Source organism: Cnephaeus nilssonii (genome assembly GCF_951640355.1).
Source record: "Cnephaeus nilssonii genome assembly, chromosome: 1".
Classification (NCBI taxonomy): Eukaryota; Metazoa; Chordata; class Mammalia; order Chiroptera; family Vespertilionidae; genus Cnephaeus; species Cnephaeus nilssonii.
In genome coordinates this window covers 64,844,012-64,856,983 of record NC_137072.1, presented here as the reverse complement: position 1 = coordinate 64,856,983, position 12,972 = coordinate 64,844,012, and the positions used below count along the sequence as shown (strand labels likewise).

The window sequence follows — 12,972 nt, the reverse complement described above, 5'->3', positions numbered from 1 at the left end:
CCTGTGCACCGAAGGATCACAGGTTTGCTTCCCAGTCAAGGGCATGTACCTGGGTTGCAGGTTTGATCCCTGGCCCCAGTTGGAGTGCATGTGGAAGGTAACCAATCGATGTGTCTCTTTCATATCAATATCTGTCTCTCTCTCCCCCCCCCACACACACACCTCCCTTCTACTCTCTCTAAAAATCAATGGGAAAAATATCCATGGTGAGAATTAAAAAAAAAAAAAAGAGAGAGAGAAAGTGTTCAGTTCTATTATAATCTTACTAGAGGCCCAATGCACGAAATTCGTGCAAGGGGCTCGCGCCCCCCCCCCTCCCCTGCCACCACCGCAGCGGCTTCGTCGGGAAGATCGTCTGGTCTAATTAGCATATTACACTTTTATTATTATAGACTAGAGGCCCAGTGCACGAAATTCGTGCATGGGGGGCAGCGGGGAGGGTGTCCCTCAGCCTGGCCTGCACCCTCTCCAATCTGGGACCCCTCGTGGGATAACCAGCAGTTGGACATCCCTCTCACAATTCAGAACTGCTGGCTCCTAACTGCTCACCTGCCTGCCTGATTGCCCCTAACTGCTTCTGCCTACCAGCCTGATTGTCCCTAACTGCTCCCCTGCTGGCTTGATTGCCCCTAACTACCTCTGCCTCGGCCCGCACCTGGTACCCAGGATTCCCTCCTCCAGCTGACCACAGGCACCCAGGATCCGGGCTTCCCTCCCTCTGGTCAGCCATAGGCACCCAGGCTGGCTGCAGCCTCAGGGGATGGTGGGCAGGTGGCTTCGCCTGTGCTGCAGCTGCAAGTGCTGGAGCCCAGGACCGCAGGGTGGGCGGCTTCTCTGTCTCCCAGGCCACAGCCAGCCACAGGTGCTGGTGCCCGGGACTGCGGGGTGGGCGGCTTCTCCATCTACCAGGCTGTAGCCAGCTGCAGGTGCCCGGGACCGCAGGCGGGTGGCTTCTCCATCTTCCCTCAGATGCAGTGGGGACGACTTCTCCTTCTGGCTGTGGCCTGGGATCATAGGGCAGGTGGCTTCTTTATGTCCTGGGCTGCAGCCAGCCTCAGGTACTAGGATCCGGTTTCTCCATCTCCCCCAGGACGTGGGGCGGGCGGACATGGGGCGGGCGGCTTCTCCAGCTGACTGCGGCCTGGAATCACGGGGCAGGCGGCTTCTTCGTCTCGGGCCGCACCCAGCCTCAGGCGCTAGGGCCCAGTTTCTCCGTCTCCCCAGGACATGGGGCAGGCGGACGTGAGGCTTCTGAGGCTGGCTGCAGCCTGGGATCATGGGGCAGGCGGCTTCTTGGTCTCCATGGCTGCAGCCAGCCTCAGGCGCTGATGCCTGACTTCTCCGGCTCCCACAGGCCTGGAGAGGCTGGGGGGTGGGGCTGCTGCCATGTTTTTTGTTTAATTTGCATACTCACTCTGATTGGCTGGTGGGCATGGCTTGTGAGTGTAGCGGAGTGATGATTTGCATATTACTCTTTTATTAGATAGGATGGGATCACTGTGGTTTATGCAGTGGGTCCTTGACTGAAACATCATTATGCTGTGCCTGACTGTACTCTCAATAACAAAATAGTGATAAAATCATCACCACCACAGGACTGTGGTGAGCATTAATTGAGATAATAGGGGAGAGAACCTGGATACATGGAAGATGTGCAATGGAGAGTTGTGTTTGAACACTCCCCTGTCATCCCTGCTCTTCCTCAGGACAAGGCTCTGTTTTTCTTGCTTCTTCCAGAGTCCCTGTGCCCCCCTCTCCTCCACAGTCCATCTCACTCGCCTTGCTCCACAGCTGGACCCTGAGCCCTTGGAAGAAGTGCAGGGCTTTTTCACTAGCATGACTTCCAAGTTGGGGCCAAGCCAGACAAAGGCATGAGTTCAGGATCACATGAGATAACATTAAATGTCTTTAGAGTTATGGTCTGAGACAGCCACACAAGAATAGGAAAAACATGTAGAAGTAATTCAGGGATCAATTGAATTGTATGGAAAGGAGAAGGATTCAGGGTTTGGGGCTTTTACCCATTTATACCAATCAAGTAGTTTGAAAGGGGCTCGCCAGGTCATCTGTGATGGGGTAAAAATCAGCCCTCCAGGTCCTATGTTCTAGTGTCTGTTTCTTTTTTCATTCATTAAACAAACACAGGGTGTCCCAAAAAAATGTATACAGACTTTACTAGCTGATAACTCGGTTTTGAAAATGAAATGTATTTTAATAAACATTACCTTTATAGTGATTCACCATGGGTGTATACATATTTTTGAGACATTTGATACACATCGAGCACTTGCTACACATCAGGCCTCTGTGAGCTACTGGGGATACAGCAGAAACAAACAGGTTTCCTGCTCTCAAGATGCCCGTTCAGTTTCCTTCTAATAAGGGAGAAAGACAGAAGAAAAACACATACAAACACAAACAAAACCCAAGTAAACATACAAGTGAGTAAAACAGTTGCACGTTGTTCTCAGGGTTGCAAAGAAAACCATCAAGGGCCTGAGATTCTGAATAAGAGGTGCCGGCCTTAGGCAGGGTGGCCAGGAAGGGTCTCCTCAAAGCAGAGACCCAGAGGAGGAGCAGGCGCTGGCCGTGTGCGGAGGGCTGGGAGGAGTTCCGGGGGGGGGGGGGGCGGGGGGGGGACCAGCGTCTCAGCCTGAGCTCAGCAGATTTGAGGAACAGAAAGGGGGCACCTGTAGGGCAAGCAATGTGCTTCCTCATGGGCCATGTGAGGCCCCAGCAATGGCGGTGGAAGTAGTTTTAAGGACTGTCCAGGAAGGACTCCATTTTTGAGAAGACAGATGGGCAGATGCATCCTGGGCTCAGGCATGCGGGCCCGTGTGTGTGAATTCATGCTGAGGAAATCGCCAGGTCATTTGTTTGCCTTTCTGTGATTAAAGGATAGGAGATGGCCACAACTTACCTAGTGTTGCTCCTCTCTTTGCAAACAGGCTCAGCAAGCTCTGGGGCTGAGAAATGGGTAGATTCAGTGGTTGATGACCAATTCCCAGAGAAGAGTGGTCAGGACAGGTATGGGTGACTCTTGACACAGACCAGAATGCTGTAGGGTCATTGCCCCTTTCAAAAAGGACCAAGTAGCCACCAGCCTGTGCCAAGTGGGGTGCGTCCTGGAACAAGTTCTGTGGGAATCCTTCCTGAGGATTGTTATTCACTTAACAAATGTTTTTTTGTTGCTTTGTTTTTGTCACTCATCAAGTGTACCTTTATTTATCTATTTTTTAATTGCAGTTGACATGCAATATCACACTTGTTTCAGGTGTACAGGACAGTGATGAGACATTTATACACACGCCTAAGTGATCACCCCAATGAGCCTAGTCACCCTCTATCACCACACTCAGCATGTGTTTATCAACACAGTGTGGCCTCTTGAGTTGGAATTGCCACTGACTCACTGTGGGACCTTGGCCTAAGAAGTCACTTCAGGTTCCTCAGAGGATTGTTGTCAAGATTAAGAAGTGAACAGGTCCTCGCACAGTCTACCAGTGTATGACAAGTACTCAGCAAATGTGGATTTTCTTTTTTCTCCCCTGAGTTAAGAGAAGTAAAAAGAAATTGAGGAAGCAGAATGTGCAGTTTGCCACAGAGGCTGTTGACAGTGAGGGAGAGGGAAGAATTGAAACGGTTCCCAAAGTTCTAGCCCAGGACATTGCTTAACGTTGCATATCATTCAAGACTCTTTCTGACTCAAGTCAATATTAAGCAAAAAAGGGTTTTATTGCCTAATGTCTGAAAAATCCTGGGGACAACCAGCTTTAGGGCCAGTTTGCGCCAGGGATCAATCCTGTGATTGGGCCCAGGTGTCTCCCCTGGGCTTCGCTCTCCTTCAGGAGGAGGTTGTTCCTTCTCAGTCTTCACCTGCCCTGTAGCGTTTGCCAACAGCTATAGATCCTGGGGCAAGAGAAAATAGTAACAGTAGTTAGCACCCATATTGGCTTACTATTATTCTAACTTTTTATACTTGTGATTTTCATAAGGTAGGTAGGAAAACTGAGGCAGATTAAATTACTAGCCTAGCCCTGGCCGGTGTGGCTCAGTTGGTTGGAGTGTCATCCTGTACACCAAAAGGTCTCAGGTTTGATTCCCAGTCAGGGTACATACACAGGTTGCAGGTTCGATCCCGGCCCTGGTCAGGCATATGCGGAAGGCAAACAATCAACATGGTCTCTCTCACATCGATGTTTCTCTCTTCCCTCCTTCCCTCCCTTTTACTCTCTAAAAATCAATGGAAAAAATATCCTTGGGTGAGGTTTAACAACAACAACAACAACATCAACAACAATATATACTCAATTATAATGATAGATTTCAAAATACCTTTCTCACAATTAGCCAGAATTACCAGTCAAAAAAATCATTCATTGTGCTGTACACCTTAAACCGATACACTGCCCTATGTCAATAAAACTGGGGGGGGGGGGGGGGATCTTTCAGACCAACAAAATAATACAGTGTTATACCAGTCAAAACATTATTCAGTAGAACTGAATAATACAATGAAATTACTTGATATAGTATTACATATAAGGGCTTCTTATAACCTACAAATAAAGAAAATATTTTTTCATGGAAATAAAAAAAATATAAATACATGATTAAAGGTGACCCAAACCCCACAAATAGTTATAAATTAAGAAACCAATTTCTAATCTTGGATCAAAGAGGCAGTAAAAGGGAACTTATAATGCTCTAGAAACCAATGAAAAGGAAACCACTTTCTATTGAGACCTAAAGGATTCGAAAGCAGTACTAAGAGGGACATTTAGAGCTCTAAAATACACTCACACTTTAAAAGTAAAACCAAAAAGAAAGGAACTAAATATTCATTGTAAAACACTTTAAAAAAGAAATCAGGAAGTTGAAACCAATAAAGGTAAAAGTTGAAAGTAATAATACAGAAAAAATAACAGAAAGGACAAAAATAGTAAGGCGAATAAATAAATCAAAATCTAATAACTCTTAAAGTTTACTGAGAAGACTAATAAACTATGTTTATGTAAATAGATAAATGATTTGCAAGGTTGAAGAGGGAAAAAATATAAGAGATTAGGAATGAGAAAAGAGTCATAACCCCAGGCACACAAGAAATTAAAAGATTTAAAAGAATCACTATAGGCAACCCTACAGCAATGAATATGAAAACCTACAAGTCATGCACGATTTTCTGGCAAATTACAAACTATTAAACATGAATAGGCCAATGAAGGTGATTGGATGTTAATAATGAGAAGACCCTAGGGCCAAATGGATCAGAGCTGAATTTTAGTTTACCTCTAAAGGTCTGTTATTCCCAATGTTAAGTTATTGAAAGCCTTGCTACTCACAGTGTGTCCACAGACTAGCAGCATCAGCAGCACCTGGGAGCTGGTTAGAAATGTGGGGTTAGCTACTCCAAGCCATAGAAAAATCTTTTAAATTCATGTTTTCAAGCCAATGTAATTTTAATGCAAAAAAAGAAAAAATTGTTCAGATGATATATACTTTTTAATTACAATTATAATTGTAGATTAATTTCACTTAAGATTTAGAGAGTAAAATTATAAGCAAAATATTAGCTTATAGCAACCTTCATTATATCAAAACAATTAAAAACAATAAGCAAGGTTTATTCCCAAACTGTAAGTGTGGTTCAACATCCATTAACATAAGCCATTACATTGGTAAACCAAACGATACTAAAATTCAGCAGTTATTCATTCCTAATAAAAATTCTAAGTATAGAAGCAAATTATTTAAATATGCAAAAGGCTATTTACCAAACACCAATAGCAAATATTACCTTAAGAGAATGTGATAAGGTGGATAGATGCTAGATAAATATACAGAAACCAATAGCTTTTTTCCTGTTCTAATAAAAGCCAACTAAAAATAAAAACGAGAACATATTTTTCCATGTACAATTGTGACAAAAACTATAAATTACTTAGGGATAATTCTAACATAAAATATAGGGAGAAATCTCTTGCTATCTTGTTAAAACACACAAAAAAATTCAATAGCAAAGGTCTCCCATATTTTTGGAAGGGAAATTTTATATCACAAAAAAGTCAATTCTCTTAAAATTGATTTCATGCAGTTTCCACTAGAATGAAAACAGGTGTGTTTTTTCCCTTGGAATTGGACAAAATAATCATACAGTTCATTGGGAAAAATAAATGTCCAATATTAGGTTAAGAAAACTATGAAAAAGAAAAACAGTGAGGGGAGATTTGCCTTCTCAGATAATCCCAGACCTAAAGTTACCGTAATCCAAGATTTGGCAGAACAATGTAATTAGGATTAATGTAGACACTTGAAGAGTAAAACCAGTGTTTGCAGAAGTGCTATTTCATTTTGTTAATCCTCACCCGAGTATATTTTGTCCATTGATTTTTAGAGAGAGTGGAAGGGAGGGGGAGAGACAGAAAGAGAAACGTTGATGTGACAGAGACACATGGATTGGTTGCCTCCTGCACGTGCCCCTACTGAGTTGGGGATCGAGTCTGCAACTGAGGTACATGCCCTTGACTGGAATCGAACCTGAGACCCTTCAGTCCACAGGTTGACGCTCTAACCACTGAGCAACCAGCTAGGGCAGAAGTGCTATTTTATTTAGGTGACATTATTGGGATCCCTACATGGAAATATCCAGCAGCTAAAGTGAAACATGCAGTCCTGGCTGGCATGGCTTAATGGTTGAGAGTAGACCTATGAACCAGGAGGTCATGGTTTGATTGCTGGTCCAGGCACATGCTCAGATTTTGGGCTCGATTCCTAGTGGGGGTCGTGCAGGAGGCAGCCTATCAATGATTCTCTCTCATTATTGATATTTCTATCTCTCTCTCCCTCTCCCTTCCTCTCTGAAACCAATAAAAATGTTTTTGTTTTTTTTTTAAAGTAAAACAGGCATTTGAAGAGAAGGTAGGCCCAGAGAGGTGGGTCTGAGAACTTTCTGTTGAGGTCATAAGTGAGGAAATGAGTCACCAAGGAAGAGAGAATGGTGCTCCCAAGACTTTGATTTGGAGGCCTGGGGTCAGCTCAGTGAGTATGCCATTAATTGCCTCTGAACCTTATTACGTGAAGGGCTAATAATGCCTGTCCTTCCGCTACAGAGCATCACCATGTTGTGATGTATAAGAAAGTGGTTGTAAACCAATAAGCACTATGCAAAGTAAGGATGTTGCTAAGAGAGTAGATCCTAAATATTCTCACAATAAAAACGAAATGTTGATGGAGGTGGTAATTACTTTACAATATTAAGTGTATCAAATCAACAGGTTGTGCACCTTAAACGTAGACAATGTTACATGTCAATTATATCAAAATAAAACTGGAAAAACAAACAAACAAACAAACAAAACAAACCCACAAAAAATAACCTCCAAGTGCTGCAATGAATCTCACTTCAGTTACCTTGATTTGCTTCTGTAGAAAATGTCAGAGTTTATTTTGGTCCATGTATTCTGTGGATTTAATAGGTTTCACACACTTTTTCAGTCTGGCAATGTGGAATATTTGGTTGATATTCAATTCCTGTTTCCTACAGGTCAGTGCTGAAGAATTCTGGAAGTGATAAGAACACCTCCAAGCTTTCAGACAATCTGTCAGAAAATAAAATGCAATTTCTTCATCCCAGGGGGAATTTACCCTCTTTCTTCAGTGTATGGTAGAGATGTCTGATGATTACAGTTTTAACTTGTAGTAAAATACACATAAAATGTCTTACCCATTTTTTTATACATTTTATTTTTAGACAACCTACATGGCATGTTTTTCTTAAAAACAATGTCTCCGCTCCAAATAAATCAGGATACAAATAAACGAAGAGCTCAAGATACCATCGTCCCATTTGTCCTGTGCTTGTGTGTGGAGGAAAAGCAGCGGCCAGTTACGATGGATGACAGGTGATAGGTCCAATCGCCAGATTGTTAACACTTTTCCATTTCTGAACCATCCTTAAAGAGCATCATCTGTGGGGTCACACCATCCTCACGGGGGTCCGGAGGAGCAGCCCTGCCATCTGGACTCATGTTGTCTCCGATACAGAACTGCTGGTTTCTAAATCAGCAAGGCTGTGCTGGATTTGTCCTGCAGCCCCTGTCATGAGAGGCTTTGCTCTTGCTGTCTCCGTTCTTCACGTTTCACTTTGATTTCGTGTCATCTTTGATGTGCTTCCTGTTGGCTTCTTTTGTGAAGCTGGTTTCCTGCAAATGATGGTTCATGACACTGTCAGCACCAGTGATGACTGTGCTTTCGGTACCTTCGCCCTTGGGGCCTTCAGTGGAGGCATTTCCACCAATGACGCCATCAATGTTACCCTCTGTCCTACTGACCACCTTCTCCGCCACCTCCAGGCACAGCTTAGCTCTGATGGCCCAGATCTGGCAGATATCGGAGAAGGTCTCATCAGAACTGATGAGGTCCCGGTAGATGATCTTGATGGCGGCTGGAAGGAGATGATAGAGGCATTGGCTCACAGGAGCAGGAGCTCTGAGCCAGCCCGGCGCAGGGGGAGCGGGTGGAAAGGCTGTGTTACCCATTTTTAAGGGCACAGTAGTGTTAAATATATTCACATTTTATGCAACCAATCTCCACTACATTTTCATCTTGCAAAACAAAAACTTTATACCCATTAAGCAACAACTCCCCATTTCCCCTCCTCCCAGCCCCTGGCCACCACTGGATGGTAACTTTTTTTATTGGGTCAGTTTCCTAGAAGTTCTGCCTGGGTGAGTGTACTTAACACATCCCCGAATAGTCCGAACCTGTAGGTACCCTTAGAAATTAGGGTGTCATTTGGCTAATCCAGAGAATTAGTGATTAGATATGATCCCATGCCAGGAGGAAACAAAATTCAGGGGTGGATTCGTAAGCAAGCGCTGGAAGATGGACAGAGCTTGGATACAGGTAAAGCAATTTGATTCCCAGGCATTAGTACAGGCCTTCTGCATGAAGGAAGGAGTGGGTGCAGCAGCTAGAGGAAATGTGACGATCATCGAGGTCAGTAGTCATTCATTCATTCAGTAAATATATTTTGAATATGCCCAGGCCCAACCCTGACCTAGGGTTTGGCGCTCAGTGATGAATAATCCAGGACTCAGGATCTCAAGGAACTTGCAGTCAAATAGTCTGGACAAGCCCTGGCCGGGTGGCTCAATGGTTGAGAGTAGACCTATGAACCAGGAGGTCATGGTTTGATTCCAGTAAGGGCACATGCTCGAGTTGTGGGCTCGATCCCCAGTGGGGGGTGTGCAGGAGGCAGCTGATCAATGATTCTCTGTCATCATTGATGTTTCTATCTCTCTATCCCTTCTTCTCTGAGATCAATAAAAATATATTTTTAAAAAATAGTCTGGGCAAGGTAAGGCAGAAAATAAATGTGTTTGCTGCCACTTCTACAAGTTCCTCCATGCTACGGATATCCTTTTTACCTCAAATAAACTGACTACAGATGGCAAAGATACAGATAATCATATCCTCCATTTTTAAGTTACTCATCTTATTTTCCACCATAAATGTTTTTTAAATTGCATCCACGTTAAAAATGTTCACCACGTAACTGACTCTGTCTAATGTGTTTTGACTATTCACTAAGCACTTACAATTCCATAATCACATTTGCTCCTAGGAAATGCTCTGAAGGAGGAGGATAATATTATCATCATCCTTATTTTTCAAATGAGGAAATAGAAGCTCAGAAAGTCTGGGTGGCTTTTCCAGAGTCACAAAGCTAGAAAAGGTAGAGTCAGCATGGAGCTCAGATAGAGGCTCAGTTAAATGCCATGCTCTTTTTGAACCCCCGCCCCCCCCCCCCCCCCCCCCACACACACACACACACAAGTTAATCACAGGGAGAAGGCTGTCAGTCAGTTGGTCGTCAATACATATATCTATGGGTCACTTAACTGCGCCAGGCATCTGGGGTACTGTAATGAATGTGATCTGTCCCTTCCTGAGCTGAAAGAGATAATTACACCCACAAATGCTAAGCATTGCAAAGGATTGTTTTTGGAGAACAAAACACAAGGAAGGAACCCTGCCTAGACTGGAGTTGGGTTGGAGGCAGGGGGAGGGGATGGGTGGGGAGATGGATGTGATGGTGTCATAGACAAGAATTTACCTTCTGAAAATAAAGCTTCGGGACCCTGCCCTTTATTGCTGTTAGCTGTGGCCAAAGACATTCAGGCTTGTTTTATTTTGTGGGATGATTCAGTTATCTGGTGGGTTCAATTGAATAGTGGGTAGAAAGTCCCATCCTCGCCCAGACTAGCTAAACCAGTTTGAGTAGTTTCACAGCCTGTGAAATACACACTCTGTAAAGAAATACACCCAATTTGGAGTAAAATTTAGAATTAGCGCCTGGGTAGAGAAGTCACACCTGACCCATCTCCTGTTCTGTTAGTGCTACTTTCAGCAAGAGAAGGACACGTCTTTGTGAGGAAAAAAGTGCTGCTGTTGGACTTGATGCAACTCTTGAAAAACTGACTTCTACATTGGGCTCTTCCTCCAGATTGACACAATCAGAAAAAGTTGACAGGAAAGTACTAACAAGACACAATTGCAACAGTTAACACTAACACTTGAAAGAATTATCTACTGTTAAAGCAGAAAAAAAAAAAGGGAACAAGGTTCTTCAGTTTTTGCATATGCCAGACTCAACACACTGAATAGATCACTGTGCTGGTCCCTTGGTTATAAAGAGATGCAGTGAGACTTCATTTTTGTCACTCTCCTGCAAATTATTGTCTAAGACCACAAATTCATGTTTACCGGACTTTCTGGGGCTGTTCAAATTTCAGATAATTCCGTTTCTGGTCAAATCACAGCTCCTTGGAGACATGGGACTCTTCTTGTCTCAAATGGTGCTGTATTCTGTCCCCAGCAGTGTTTCCTTATTGCACATACTTGACAGATTAATTGTATGCCTGACAATACAGAAATCATTGCCACCACAATTCTGAAAGACATTTCATAGGGCCAGAGATGTTAGAGTGTCCGTGGAGAATTGTTTGTACACGCAGACCTAGGGAAGAGTCCCTGGGACTGAAGATCCCCCTCCGTAAGCAGAGGGCAGGGAGAGACCAAAGAAAGAGGCTGACCATTCCAGTCTGTTGACCAATAGAGTATATTAAAGGAAACGTACACACAAGGCGTGACTTGGGTGGCTGCAAGATGAAATGAATCTCTGTGCTATACAGCAGGGGCTGAAGAATTCTGCAGGGTAAGTAGGGAGGGGGAAGAGTCACAGGTGCTAGTATGTGAATACTACCAGGTATGGAAAATTACTTTAACATGCTTGACCAGGAGGCAGGGGAGAGATGCTGATTTATTTATTTTTGGTCAGAATGAAAGTTGATTATGATCAGATAGAGTCTAAGGGAGGTTGCAGTAAGCAACCTCTTGGGCCAGGGTCCAGCTTGTGTTGGACAGCAGTCACATCTTGGACCAGTGTCTTCCACAAGAATCACCATTCATTCCTTTGTTAATATATTGATGTGTTGCATAAAGTTATTGAATGCTTAGTCTGTGCCATACACTGTAATAGCTTCTGGGAATACAGAAGTGAATAAAATAGGCAAAAATTCCTGTTCTTATGGAGCTTAAGGCCCGGTGGGGAAGATAGATGACAATTAAGTTAAATATTTGGTATTAGAGGCCCAGGGCACAAAATTTGTGCACTGGGGTGGGGGGTGTCCCTCAGCCCAGCCTGCACCCTCTCCGATGTGGGACCCCTCAGGGGATGTCCGACTGCCGGTTTAGGCCCAATCATCGGGCCTAAACCGGCAGTTGGACATCCCTCTCACTTCCGGTTGGTCGAGCCTCCCAGTCGTTGCAGATGTGACGGACCCATAGTTTTTATATATTAGGATAATAGGTGGTAACAGATGGTATGGAGAAAAATAAAGTAAGGAAGCAGAATGGAAAGTGGGGTTGTTTGAAATTTTTGATTGAGTAGTCAGGGCCTGCATAGTTTCTGTTGAGAAATCAGCTGACAATTGTATGGGTGCTCCCTTGTAGGTAACTAACTGTTTTTCTCTTGCTGCTTTTAATATTCTTTGTCTTTTGCTCTTGGCATTTTAATTATGATGTGTCTTGGTGTGGTCCTTTTTGGATTCCTTTTGTTTGGGGTTCTCTGCGCTTCCTGGACTTGTAAGTCTATTTCTTTCACAAGGTGGGGGAAATTTTCTGTCATTATTTCTTCAAAAGGGTTTTCAATATCTTGCTCTCTCTCTTCTTCTGGCACCCCAATAATTCGGATGTTGGTATGCTTGAAGTTGTCCCAGAGGCTCCTTCCACTAGCTTCTATTTTTGGATTCTTTTTTCTTTTTGCTTTTCCAGTTGGGTGTTTTTTGCTTCTTTGTATTTCAAATCTTTGACTTGATTCTTGTGATTCTCTAGTCTGCTGTTGGATCTCTGTATATTATTTTTTTATTTTAGTCAGTGTATGCTTAATTTCTAGTTGGTCCTTTTTCATATCCTCGAGGGTCTCGCTAAATTTATCGGCCTTTTCTAGGAAATTCTTGAAAATCCTTATAACCGTGGTTTTGAACTCTATATCCAGTAGTTTGCTTTCCTCCATTTCTTTCATTTGTGACCTGTTTCTTTGTCTCCGCATTTTGGCTGTGTTGATAGAGTGTCTTTGTGTGCTAGGTGTCCTATAGGGCCCAGTGGCTCAGGCTCCCCAGTTATCTGAGGTGGACACTCTTGGTGCACCCTTTTGTGGGCTGTGTGCACAGTCTTGTTGTAGTTAAGCCTTGATTGTTGTTGGTATCCCTGGGATGAATTAACCTCCAGGCCAATTGGCTGTGAGGATCAGCTGTGTCTACAATGGGCAAACTTCTGTGTTGGAGACACCCTTATGAGACAAGAGTGTGTCTTTTATGGACCTGAGGAGTTGTAATCTGGATGGTTCCACTCTGACCACTGGGTACACTGGCTTTTGGATCTCCAAGGAGGTGCTAATTTAGCCTCTTC

General features: G+C 43.7%; 1 pseudogene across 1 annotated transcript; it reads right to left on the bottom strand.

The window, feature by feature from the left end:
* Positions 1–7,925: 7,925 nt before the first annotated feature.
* On the bottom strand, positions 7,926–8,537 carry LOC307092828 (translationally-controlled tumor protein-like; annotated as a pseudogene). The gene has a single exon. The product of its transcript is annotated as a translationally-controlled tumor protein-like (transcript).
* Positions 8,538–12,972: the final 4,435 nt, after the last annotated feature.